Source organism: Genypterus blacodes, unplaced genomic scaffold (genome assembly GCF_046128005.1).
Source record: "Genypterus blacodes isolate CSIRO-AG114 ecotype Tasmania unplaced genomic scaffold, CSIRO-AGI_Gbla_v1 ptg000044l_1, whole genome shotgun sequence".
Lineage (NCBI taxonomy): Eukaryota > Metazoa > Chordata > Actinopteri > Ophidiiformes > Ophidiidae > Genypterus > Genypterus blacodes.
In genome coordinates, this window is record NW_027466857.1 from 9,163,663 (window position 1) to 9,177,337 (window position 13,675).

General features: G+C 44.4%; 2 long non-coding RNA genes across 3 annotated transcripts in view; both read right to left on the minus strand.

The window, feature by feature from the left end:
* Positions 1-10,025, minus strand: part of LOC142999520 (uncharacterized) — a 37,720-nt gene extending 27,695 nt beyond the window's left edge. Inside the window, exons 1-4 of one of the 2 annotated variants that reach the window (XR_012963323.1) lie at positions 9,056-10,025; positions 6,856-7,028; positions 2,805-2,929; positions 305-2,687 (exon numbers count right to left, since the gene is read on the minus strand). This is a non-coding gene — a long non-coding RNA (uncharacterized LOC142999520). Of the gene's footprint in view, positions 1-304; positions 2,691-2,804; positions 2,930-6,855; positions 7,029-9,055 lie in introns of both variants that reach the window. The other variant, XR_012963322.1, reaches the window with a different exon arrangement.
* A 287-nt stretch (positions 10,026-10,312) lies between these two features.
* LOC142999532 (uncharacterized) lies at positions 10,313-12,248 on the minus strand. Its single transcript, XR_012963324.1, has 3 exons — positions 12,100-12,248; positions 10,778-10,853; positions 10,313-10,421 (listed from the first exon to the last, which is right to left on the minus strand). It is a non-coding gene; the product is annotated as an uncharacterized LOC142999532 (long non-coding RNA).
* Positions 12,249-13,675: the final 1,427 nt, after the last annotated feature.

Consider the following 13,675-nt stretch of genomic DNA (forward strand, 5'->3'; position numbering starts at 1 on the left):
TAGGACCAATGGTTTATAGTGCAGGGAGTTCTCATGTTGGTAATGGTGAGGTGCAGTGGTTGCCAATAAAAGAAAAAAGTTTGAAACAATTATTGCTCCTTAACTCGTTTTTATTCCACTGTTTAAGATCTAAATGATTTAGACCAATCAAGTAAGATGTCAGAAACTCAACTGGGTAAACTGGACTCAGTGGTGGAACACAAAGCTCCTTGCACCATCTCCCTGAACACCTCCCCGCCCTCCTCCTCCTCTTTCTTTACTCCTAACCACCTCCCACTCTGGCCAGAAAATTAAGGACACTCACCCAGCTCTGTCTGCTCCCAATGCTGCCGCCACCACCGCCGCCGCCGCCGCTGCTGCTGCGCCCCAATCCCTCTGACAGTCAGGCAGACACACCTTCAGCAGCTGGCTGTCACCACCGGGCCCCAGGAGAAGTGACCACGAGGGGGGGAAACTCCGGCCGCGGCCCATTCAGTCCGGAGCACCGCCACCGCGGCAGCTTCCAGAGCGGCAGAGAAATATAAAGAGACAGAGGCGAGGGAGAGAGAGAGAGAGAGAGAGAGAGGCGAGCAGGCAGTGGCGTGGTGGTGCACACTGCAGCTGAGCTCTCCCTGCTCTGGGACCCATCTCATTCAGCCAAGATTGCTTCATACAAAAGTTGACAATGCACCAGTGAAAGCCATTGTTGATATTCAACATTTTTTAAATAGCTGAGCAGAATAGACAACATGGCAGGCCGCAAAACTTGGCAAGGGAAACTGACCTGGAGCTTCCCGTTTTGAAAGGGTTTCCACGCTGGGTGAGAGGAGAGAGCGCCATTGTGCCAAAAAAAAAAGAAAAAAAAAAAAAAGAGGGAGAGAGCTGGCGTGAAAGAGGTCGAAAAACAAAACGTCTCCCGTCCTCCGGGAACGGGACACAATGGTCTCTGTGCGGCAGGAAGAGGACAATCACGCTGCACGGTCACAAGCATATATGCATTACCAAGATATAAGAGAAGAATGACGTGGAGGCAATCAGATCCAACTTAAAACAGGATATGATGTTTCTGGCCTCGCAGCCAAACTTCTAGTAAGGCGCCAACACTGCACTGTATAAACTGTTGTTGTTGCTGTAAAATGAAGTCAATCATCAACCCATTACAACCATTTATGAGCCCTAAACAGCTGTCTTTATGTGTTAATGTCCACAGGAATGCCTCACGCTGAGCTGTCCACGTCTCTAATGCTGCCCTGATGAGGGCCGTATCGCTCCATGTCGCCTGACAGTTAACGGTGTTCTGTTTCCGTCATTGTCGAGCTGACAACAGAGCAGATTGATATGGATATTTAAGGAGCCTTTAACCTTTCCGTGTGTCAGAGCATCAGAGTGCCGCTCGCTCGTGTGCGTGTGAAATCGGTGTGTGAGTTTGTGTGCGTGCGTGCCTGCAGAGCCTCGGGCGGCTCCCAGTGTTGTGTTTCGTGCATCGCCGTGTCTCGTGCCGGTGGGGTGGGGAGGGCGGCTCAGGGCCCCCCCCCCCCCCCTCGTGTGATTAATGTGGCCTCCAGAGAACAGTACCTGGGACCCTTCACACATCCACACACTCATTTGGAACACTGTGTGACTTATAGTGGATTCAGCAAACTCGTGTTCTTTGTTTAGCTGCTGGTAAATCTGCCGTCGTACCGCGTTAACCTTACGTGGCGTATACTGACATAACATAAAGGAACCAAATCAGAGGCGCGGGAATATGAGTAGGGAAGCCAGTGAGTCTTGTCTTGTCATGCTTAAGGCTGTATGTTTGTGTGTGAGAGAGTTTATGGGAGTGTGTGAGAAGGAGAAACAGGACAAGCCTGGCCGACCTGACACAGGCAGGCTGAGTTGGAAATGTATATAATTACATTGATCAGGCAGAAATTACAGCTTAGAGACGGGAGGCCGGGCACGCATAATCCTATAGGTGTGTCACCCAGGGGAAGAGGGAGTGTGTGGAGGGGGGTGAGAGGGTGGGGGGGGGGAGAAAGAGGCCAGGAACCTGTGGCGTCTTTACTGAAAATCCACGTTAGTGCCACCCATCACACACTATTAGCTGCCATCAAAGCTCTAATTTTACTCTAGCATTACACCCCCTCCCCATGCGTCCCTCTCCCTCCCCTGCTGGTCTGGATGGCACAGCCTGGTGGGAAAACGACATTCAATCTGCCGTCCGCCCCATTCAGGCCAAATTGGTAAATGACAGCTCTCCGCCTCTCAGATTTCGGGAAGCGAAAGGTACCGCCACCGCTGCTGCTGCTGCCGCCCCATCCCTCTGAACTCCAAAAGCTGTTAGAAGGTGGAGGGTGGGAGGAGGGTGGGGGGGGGGGGGGGGTAGAGGGGAGACAGGGAGGAGCGGTACAGGGACCGAGGAGCGGACTGAGCCGGGTTAACAATCTCCCTCGTCCTGCTTTTTTGTTGAGAACGGTGCTGGACAGAGGGGACACAGACAGAGGGAAGAAGGGCCCACTCAGGAAGATCAAAGGCGCTTCCTCCAGACCCGTGGGGATAGGTTGACCTCAAACCCCCTAATCACTCACTCAGCACCCCAAGCTGAGCCGTGCACACAGAGGAGAACACAGCGTTTGTCCTTACCGAGGTCACTGGCAGCGAGAGGGTAGCACACAGTTTCCTCTCACAGGGGAGGACAGAGCCGTGCAGACTGGAACGTGGCCCGACTGCTTTATAGAGACAACGTGAAGCAGAGAGAGGGTCCGTTATTACTTCAGTTTAGTTACATTTACATTTGAGGTACTGGTTCTTCATTAGTTACTTTATAAAGAGAGTTTACTCACAATGATTTTATAGGTGAAGGTGATGATCCGTCGCTCTGCTTCGTCATTCGACTCGACATTCCCTGGGAGATGGCGCTGGTCGTCGACCTTTGCTCCAGCCCGTTAGGTGGCAGCACTGAAGAAGACTACATGGCAGTAAGTAAACAAACATAGAAAGAGAGGAAGTAGGAGTTCAGCGTGTATGCATCGGTTTGTTTTCTACAGTTTAGTAAAAGAGGAAAGCCAATGTCAACAAACGGCAAGAAAAACATAAGCACATACAATTTTTATACTTAAACTCCCTTGGTCCAAACCTCGGTAGCTACAGGTAAGAATGTTCCATCCATTAGTTTGGGTACGTCAACGAGTGACACCACCTCACGGCGACGGTTGCATTTCACATGGCATTGTGGGAGTTCTTGTTTTCCCGTTAGATGTATTAGATACACTGTGATATTTGTAATTATACAGGCTGATCGGCTCTGCATCAAGTGAACATCTGAATAATTATGGGAACATTGACCCTATACGTAGAGAAGCAGCTGCCATCTCTACCGCACACACATACAAACAGCAAGGTCTTTCCTCAGCGTTTTCCTGTGACACACGGGGAGAAGACACACAGCATATTGTGTTAGACACTAACTGGCCTCCGAATGAATGGTACTCTTACCGCTAATTAAGTGCTAATGGCAGTTCCCCCTGCAGAGAATACTAATTAATGCCCCATTCTTCCGCTGGCTGAGCTTGTAGTCCGGCACAGCCTAATGAGGGGAGGCAGGTACGTCTTCTCCCAGGCTGGGTTAATAAGCACAACACAGTGGGATCCAGAGTAAGAGGGCCATACTAGGGGGCTGCTTCCTGTTCTCTAATCTTGACAGACCCCCCTCAGAACACTCACAATGAACCGGTGAGGTAATGAAAGGATTTGTCCCTTAAAAAAAATAGGCCATCTTATGTGTCTGTGTGGACGCTATACTGTGTGAATACAGAGGAAATTTAAGGAAATAATGCAGAAATTGCACGCATTAGGTGTAAAAGGATACAAGACATTGTTACACTAAGTAGATTTTACTAAGGCTATATTTCCCCTGTGTGTTTCCTGCAGAATTACTACTCAGAAACTGCTGATGTCTCTTGGAAAACAACTTCTATTTCATATAGTTTCTAGCTGCCTGGGAATATGCGCCGGGCAGAAAATAAATAAATACATTACCTGTTTGGACGCAGAAAGCCTGGGAATCAGATTCAAAGTGCTGAAGAATGAATGGATGTGTGAGTATGCGGGGGTGCGTGCGCGAGCGTAAACATAGATTGAGGACGGTATTGGAATTACCTGAGTGAGATAATGGTGGTGCATTAGATTAACTTTCATTCCTTAAATGCAACACATTTAGGCAATCTTGTCCCCCAAAAACATGTCAATGTCTGAAAGGCCTCCCTCTCGCTATCAGGAGCCTCTGGTCCCCCACACTGATGCAGCTGGCAAGGCGCTACCGTCGACTGTCAAAACGCAGCGCCAGATCTAGTTATAAAATAATTGAATTTTCATATCAGAGGGGACCAGAGTCCCAGCAGACAATAGGACTGCTGAGTCCTCTCTGATATTGGCTCAGGCCCTTTGCCATGCGCATGAAATCAGTATGTTAATGTTCCAGGGTTTTCTTTTTTTAAGGGCACTTGTGCTCTCGCAATGTACTACCGATGCGGTTTCAAAAAATTGCAACTATTGATAAGTAGGCAGCCGGCAACCCCCCTCGACCCCTCCTCCCACCCAACATGCCCGCTCCCGCCTCCCCCCAACCCACCAAGGCTCTAGACGTTCTCGCACCCCCATCCTCCACCATTATTAAAATTGTAATTTATTTTTCTAAATCAGAATGACAGCTTGCTTTCTTTTCTCTGCAGCAGGCAGTGAATCACCGAGCTTTAATTACTTTCGTAACTTCGCTGACCCTGTGAGCGTGCTGCTCTGCCAGAGAAAAAGGGACCTCCAACAAAGGCCCTCCACCGCCACAGCCGCCTCTGTTCATTCAAAATGCGGAAAATTTATCAAACTACGGATTTTATAAGATTTTGTTAACATTTCACCTCCCTATCTTTTTCACACTCCCCAAAACACCCCCGCTTGCAACTCTGCTGCACTCCCAGTCCTCCGGCCCACCTCCTGGAGAAATTGGGTGCGCGTGGATAACTAAACAACCCCATTCCAACTTCTCTCTCTGTCTCTCTCCCCCCCCCCCCCCCCCCCCCCCGCCTCTCTCTCTCTCTCTGCGTGTGTGTTGACTCAACAAGGTCTCTTCAGGTCACAACAGCCAGAGGTCATGCTATCATCAGCAAACCCCCCTTTGCCCCCCCATATCCAGGCCGTGGCCTCCGCAGCAGGGAGTCAGACGCTGCTGGGTCCCCGGGGCCACAAAGCAAAGCTCAACATTTGATCACTCCACAGATCTTTTGGCCTGCAGACATCTGGGTCAAGCTTTATTCCGCAAAGCCATCAGAGTCGATCACACAGTCGTCAGCTGCCATTTCTGCTGGCAGGTCACGGCTATTTAAAAGCACCAAACGCTCTCTGAAACCGTCACATGAATCATAGCTGCAGTGCAACGTGCGGGAGAGAGCTGCCAGGGGCTTTAAGTAGAGAAGAAAAAAAGGTTTAATCTATGACCTCTTCTTCTTCATTGCTGTAAAGTTCAGCCGTGTTTCTTGTTCGCTTACAGATCGCTATTTGGTCCACATTATTCCGGCTGACTGACTTATTAAAGTAGCTAATACGGTGTAATCCCTGCTATCACCTTCTCGCTGGCACACCTCTGTTTTGGGCTGTGCCACTGTGTGAACCAGGGGTGCACAGGCAGGCTTGGTCTTTCGCTGACTGCCTGATAATTGAATGAGCGATTATCCCTCCCATTAATAGACAATGATACAGAAAGCACTGCCATATGTACGGAATATTAATGAGTGGCTGCAGCAGCTTAGATAAGAGGAGCACCATGCAGTTGCTGTAATAGGGGTTAAAACAATTTGCCCCCCCTCCTTCCCATGGGCACACACACACACACACCAGCATCCATGCCTTCCCCACTATGCTAATCCTCAGTCCCCTCACTCGCTAGCCTGCTATATCACCGACCGCCGCTCACCCCTCCGCGGCCTCGTCTTGTGCTCGGCCCCTGACCTCGCCGCTGCCAAGGTCGACCCACCATTGTGCAGGAGCGCGAGCAGGTTTACTTGACAACAGCATCACATGCTAATGATGAGAAGCGGAGGGTATTTAACTTATTTTCTAACAAGAGATGTACGGAAAAAAAGTGCAGTCAAACTACAAATAGGTGACAAATAAAAGGAACAGGAAGTGTGTTAGGGGAGTACTGGGCCGGCAGCTCGGCTTGGTTCTTCTATCTGTCATTGGATAGGTTGATCTTTAGATTGTTTCTCTCAAAAGTTAGTCCATAAGTGTTCAATGAGGTAAGATCAGGTGGCTACAAAGGCCTTGGCTTTTGAGTTGCATCATTTTCCTCATCATAAAATCATTCAGTGACCCCTTGTGCTTTATGACTGGGGCTCTTGTCACGGTAGAAGAGATCACAAACCAATAGAATACGCTTCATCACAGGAGAAAGATAACTGGTATTGATTCTTTCACTCAAACCCTGCCAGCAAACTGCTCTGCCGCCCCACCTTTAAGCCATCTCCCCCCTGACAGGGGTCGCCCGGTCTTGACTACAATCATGAAAACACCAAATAAGGGCTTCTCTCTTAAAAGAACTTTGTGATGGACCAACACCTCACTTCAGGAGGCTTTATGTTGCTTTTTCCTTCCATCTGTCACCCACAACTGAAGTGTTGTTTTCCCGTCCCTGTCAGGGCGAGCTACACGGCATCACCTCCTCGCACGTTAAATTTGTCCGAAGGTCAGCGAGGCCTGAGAGGTGAAACATCTGGGTCAGGGCTTTGTGCCAAATCGCCACGGCAATAAATATCTCTCATCTATTAGCTATTATCTATCGGGAAGAAATATTTCCCTTTTTTTTTTTACCTTGCAATAATTGTGCTTAATGCTGTGAAGTACCTTATCATGGGTCTGACGGCAAAAGAAAGGCCGGTTGCTGTGGCGACAGTGAAAGCCATTGGTTTCCTTTTCAGCTGAATAATGAACTTCTCTCCTCCGTGTGTCACTCTTCCACTCCACTCGCAGCCTCTTCGATTAAATTGAAGTCCACGCGTCCTTGAAATCTCTCGTGTCTGCCTCACCATTTGCCAAACAAGAGAAAAATACAGGAAAATGTTCAAGACTCAACAAATGTCTAACTTTGGGCCAAGGCATCGTGGAGCCTAAAATTTATTGTACCCTTTTCTCTTTTTTTTCCTCCAAAATAGGAACGTGTCATTTTAATTAAAACGGTATAACAGCAATTACCCGATAATTAATTAATTTCAGCAGTGTGATGATTTGATTCAAGACTGACTCGGATTCTTTAACGCCATCCTTTCAAATTAAAATCCATTTTTATTTTGTTGTGATTGAGTTTTGGTTTGTGTACCTGCATGGAAGAGACAGGTTTGATATTGTGTGCATGTTTTCTATATTGAAGCCTCCATGTTCAGGCAGACTGGGGCTGTTTTGGCAGCAGAGTGAAGATAGAGAAGTGTTTTAAAGAGAAGCTATAGGATAATAATAATAAGACTATTTTGACACTTGAGAAAATAGTGGGTGGATGGAGCTGAATGGATGTTTTCAGGTCACAGGTCTTGAAGCATATCAAGTATTGTTCCATGTTTCTATTAGGAACACTACTCGTTTATGTCCTTGAAATGCGCTGAATCCCGATCATTGATTGCACCCACGCCTTCCTCAGTGTCCTTGAGCACATGGATGCACTGCCCGAGGCCATAGAGATGCGCCTGCACCATGTCGACTAAAGAAAACAACAACAAAACCCCCCAAGTAGTTCTTTACACGTGACAAAAAGAGATGTATCTATATATAATAAGAAAGCAGCCAAACACCACATTCTGTTTATAGTTTATTTATATTATTTATAGCGAGTGTATAGCGAAGACTACGTATATATTAAACATTATTATAACGCGTTGGTCATTATTGAACTGCAGGCTCAAAATAATGCACTTACTGTGATCTAATTTCTCCCTCTTTAGTTTTATCAAACAAATACTTTCCTATAAAGTCTAATTCTTGTCCAAATCTTCTTTAACTTGTCACGTGGTATCCGGTTCATTTAACTTTACCGATTGATTATACCTAAAAATGAGCGGACCTTACATATTACTGACCAACCTGTAAACATGTGCATGATGTCCACAGAGCCACATCGTATTTATTAAGTCGTTTTTAGTCGAAGTGTGTCGATTCGCAGGTGTTTACTTAATGGAGTGAAGACGGATAAAGAGGAAACACACATGTAGCTTACTTTTGCTCAAATACACGACGAAGAAAACATGAAAACCGACTGTCTATGTAGTTTGGCCGCTGTGATCACAACAGGTGATACTTCAGTGGAGTATTCGAGCTGCAAACCCTCACACTGCACCTCTATACTCAACCATTTACGCTCATCGAGTCATTAATCACACTAATTAATGCGTGAATTGGCAAACACGTCTCTGCAAGCATCTGGATACAGTATCATCTTCACGAGAATCAATGACGTCGTCACTGACTGCGCATAAAGCAATACTGTATAACTACGCTGTACATGTGGCGTAATGTTATTTATTACTCAAGTGTTTTTGTATTAACATTCGGTAACAAAGTCGTGTTTAATATCACGCAGTATTAACCCTGATCAATAAATAACACGTAATTATGTTATGTAAAGGTCCTAGAAGAGCAGAAGATTGAACATATATCTCTAAAATCTCAACTAATATTACAGCCAAGCACCGAGCTTTGATGGTTACATATCTTCAGTTCTTAAGTTCTAATAAACCCTAACAATGGTCTTTTTTCCCCTCGATGTGATCTGTTTGTGTGACACGAACCAGGAAAGCCTTCAAAAAGGTTGAAATTTGCACATTTCTGTTCAGTTCGCCTTCATCCACTCTCCATTCCTCAGCGTGAGGAAGGATGCTTTTGTGAAATTGGGCACTTGGAGGGAAAATAAACCAAAGATAAACTGACACTCAGACAGTTTAGAGGTATTAAATTAACTCGTGACATATTTGATTCCTCGGTGAGCCTATTTGTGTAATGATTGGCTGGTATGAGCCTGGACCTTCACGGGAAAAGTGCCGTGTGTTCTGATCCTTACCTGTGCGGCGGCACTTCGGGAGGGTAAAATGGATTACGAAGATGAGGTGAAAAGAGCTGACACGCTGTTTGTCACATGATCAAGATCTCATCAAGACCAAGAGACGATAAACCACACGAGGCAAACTTCATCCCTCCACTGATTAAGGGCGTTGTCTTCTCTTTGGCTGTGGTGTGCCTGCAAAACAATACTGAGGGGCAGAATAACTCTTATGCATGATTTAAGTTCTTAGATTTTTCCACACAATTACAATTTCTATAACTTTCGTTCAAAAATGATATATAAATATAGTCCAAATCCATTCAACATGCTGCTACCAACAGCGAGTGAACAGGCTTCTTGAGCCAACCCGGCCACAGGGGGGCGCTAATGTGCTTGAAACAAAGCAGAACAGTTGTCAGTAGTTAACGTGTTGGAGGTTTTAGAGGTGAACCATTTGTTCTTTGTGACAAGAACTTGACATATAAGTAAGCCACTGTGCTTTTTTTGTCAAACACAATTTATAAAATTGTTTGACTGGTTTAGAAGGATTGAGACTTATTGAAAATGAAAAAATGTTCAAAAATAATGTGCTACATAAACCTACAATGTGTGCAATTTTCTTTACAAAAAGGTGATCTATAGTGCAGATGATTAATTACATTTTAATGACTTTTGTCCACTTTTGTCTGGGGGTCATTTAGAAGAAACATTGAATTTGAGTATTTAAGACACAACATTTTGTATTATAAGTTCTGATTGAATTGGATTAAGATGTTTTATACATGTCAAGGTTAACACGTTAAGAGTGAAAAGGTAATGTTTTGAATATTTTCCTGGAATTTGGCTTTTATTGAGAATTTACCTTTTAGGAGGGGGGGGAATTTAGATTTTTGTCTCTAATTTAAAAAATAAAATAATCAGTTGGTTTAATATTTTATAATTAAATGCAAATTCCTACAGCCAATCATTTATTTTTGGAATTTGGTGAGTAATTGACTTGACTGTAGTAACAATGATCCTTGATGCTTGATATGGTTTTACACTTGATCCTTGATGCTTGATATGGTTTTACACTTACCCTTCTATAATTTTCGTAATTATAGCGCCATCTAGCGATGCAATTACATTTTTTTTTAAATGCTAAACGTACCTAAGGAATTCCTTTTCTTCAACAGTTTAACAAACCAAACAGATAATTCCTTATGTGGACTTTACTTCATGATTAATTTCAGTTTTACTGGAATATGTTTTGCGCCATTTTTTTTGGTTTGAACCATATGAATGCTGGGAAACATGATCCTGTGGCGATGAAGTAGGCTGTCAGGAAGGCCTGTTTCTCCTTCTGGAGGTGTTCATCAGTCCCAAGATGGAGGAACGGAGGTCCCTATGGAACACAACAGAGGAGGTTTACTGAGGATAAGCATGCAGGAGCAGCAGACGTCAAACCAAAGCAAGACACAACTCTAGATGAGGAGTATAAATATGATGTTAATCACAGTGTAAATGGCTGCATACATCACAAATATGCACTACAGGAGAGTGCTTTGTCATGTAGAGAACAAACAGGTTGTTAGACACCTCCTGGCCGATCAGGACCTGCGCTGGCTCGATTATTTCACAGGCTGGCTGAGGTGTGTGTGGTTGCAGCCATATTTATTGTTGACACGATACGAATCACTTCCCACCACCTCCTTTAACAGCTGCATGCCAAACCGCTCCACCTTCATACTGAAAACTCACTTCCTTGGAGACGGGACTCTCTGGTGCTTTGCAATGCGGCTTTCTAACACTGATAGTTACCTCCTCTAGCTCTCACCTAGGGAGGAAAAGGTTGCTGATGAGAAACACGGACAGAAAACAGATGTACAATTTTAAAATCAATACACTTTATAGTCTAAATAGAAAGACTAAAAGCATACATAGGAACAAAAGTGAGCAGATCCTGAAATCGCATCTAGGGGACCTAATACAAACATATCAAAAGACTAAACACTGACTCTTGGTTCTAACTCTTTCTACATTAATATCTTCCTTTCTCTTCTTTTACTTCCAAATTAGGTTTATTATTATTATTATTTTATGTTTTATTAGCAATACCAAACTACAGTAGTGGGAGACATGAATGGAGCCACCCTAGCAGCCCCGATGACATCATGAATGCCATCACAGTTAATGACATTATTTGCACATTGCAGAACGTCTCTAAAGCAAAGGACAAGCCTCGTTCCAATCATGCCAAAGAAGAGGCGACCGTCGGTGTTGTGAAAGCTTGAAGATGTTTCTCCTCTCACCCTAAAGGGCTTCTTCAGTTCTGAGAGACTCCCAGATGGTCAGGTAAGAGTTATGTATCTAATATTAATGCTACTTCATAATACAACATGAGGCTGGATGAAAGGGGTGAGATATGAGGGGGAGGATGTTACGGGAGAAAAGGCTGGCTTTCACTATAAACCATTAACAAAGGTCAGGGTCAAGACAGTGAGCGAGTTGGCATCTAAACTACACAGCCTGTGTTCGCTCACAACAGCTCTGCACAGCCTTCAGAGAGAAGAGAGAGAGGGAGGTTTGGTTTAGTCAGTAGAAAGATGGAAAGAGTACATGCATAAGCTAATTAAGCTCAGCCTGACTTAACTCCAGTTAAGAAGGCTGTGACCGACCGACAGAGGTTAAGTTGATAGGCCAGCTTCTATAAGGTCACAAAGGTCACCAAGCTGGGGGTCAAGAGGTTTCAGGGTCATTTAAAGCCATCAACAGAGGGCGAGAGAGAGACATTGATATTTGAATTGAAATGAAATTGGTTCAACTTAATAAATGGGCTGAAAACTCAACAGTTCATAGGTAAACAATGGCTCTTAATGTGTCTAACGACGGGACAGGAATGTGAGTGAGTGTGTATTAGCTCCGTTAACGTAAACCTGATGTGTAGAAGGTTTACTACTGCACTATATTGTGTGAGTCTCTTTTTTTAAACTGTAAAAAAACGGTGCGGTGCTAATGCTAGCATCCGTTTCCACACGCACAGAAAGCTAAAGTTGTATTTTTCTTTCCGCAGCGGTACAAACCTGTTTGTTTAGTCAAGGAGAAGAATTCCTTTTTTTCTGTTCTTTCGCACTTTGAGTTTCCTGCATGTTTGGACTCCAACTCAGAAACAAAGTCAAAACTTTTAGCTTCGTCCATTGAAACAGATATTTAATGTCAAGTAATTCTTCTTCTGTTGCTCGGCCGTTCATAGTGCATCAGCACCCCCTGCTGTTGGCTTAACAGAATACAATCGAAATTTCAAACCTGTTTTGCCATCACGAATACTTTTTAATTTCAATGTATTCCTATAACCTCCAACTAAATGTTTACATACGTGTAATTTAATGCAAAAGTCGATCTTTTACAGATTCCACAACCGTGCAAATGTATTTTACTGATGAATTTGCTCTTAGATCACAGAGAAGCTATATGATTGAAACATTGTCTATAAATAGAAAATATTTTTCTTGGAAACCCGTTTAACATCTATCAATGTCCCATGAGTGAGTCACAGCTCACTCTTGAAGAGAAACAAGAGCAATCAGCGAACACAAATCCTTGCCCTTGCTTATCAGATCTTCATTTATTCAATGAGATTCTTGCTGTGGAAACATAATTTCAATGTATTGTAACATTAAAGTGCCATTTTTTCCATTTTGTCACATTATTTATCTTCTGCATGATAACAATGATATCATCATTTTAACACATTTTAAATGATTATTAATATCCACAAACTATCCACAGGATCTTTACTGAAAATATAGATATTACAGTGTAAATTGTTTTCACAAATGAGTTTCCAGAATTTGTTATAGATATCATTATCATTATCATAATCAGATTATTTTCATTACATTGATAAAAGCTTCGTTCTTATTCAAAATCTAAATTGTATTTCAGCTCAACCTTGTGTATTTGTTTTGGTTTGTAGCGCCCATGCTCCCCTCATGCTCCCTGGATTCCCAATATATTCGGGAGAATGAGTGGAAAAAACAAAAACACTTCTTGCTTGTGAGATTCTCCTCCAGAATAAGTTTTCTATGTCATAAAGTCAAACCACAATTAGCAATTTTAAAAGTGAATGAATATTTTATTGACAGAAAGAAAGAGAAAGCTCTGTATGTTTGGCTGCTGTTGTGTCATCATGGTCTTCCAGGGTGCCGTGGCTCCCAGCTCTGCTCGGCTCTGTGGCCGGCTGCAGCAGTCTGCCTGGTGCAGGCTCTCTCCCAAGGCCTGAACCTTCCAGGTTGGTCATCCTCTCGTTGGTGACCCTCTGCAGCAGCTCGCTGTGTGTTGCGGCTCCTTGCTGCAGGTCTCTCTTGGCGGTTCCTCACTGCAGTTTCAGCTTCACGGCATACAGCAGGCTGCTTGGTGACCTGCTGGACAGTCCTGATGTTTCCTGCAACCTGCACCAGCAGACGTTGCATACGTACATTCTGCCTCTGCCCAGCGGTCATTTGCCCTGTGTAGTCCACATCATAGGTATTGTCTGCAGTCTGTCCATAACCAAACGGATCCAGCTCCTCAGCCAGGTGACAGCTGAAAGTGTGGCTGGTGTTCCTCTTCTTCCTCTTCCTCCTTTGTCTAGGTTTTCTCAGGTTTGTCTCAGGCTTT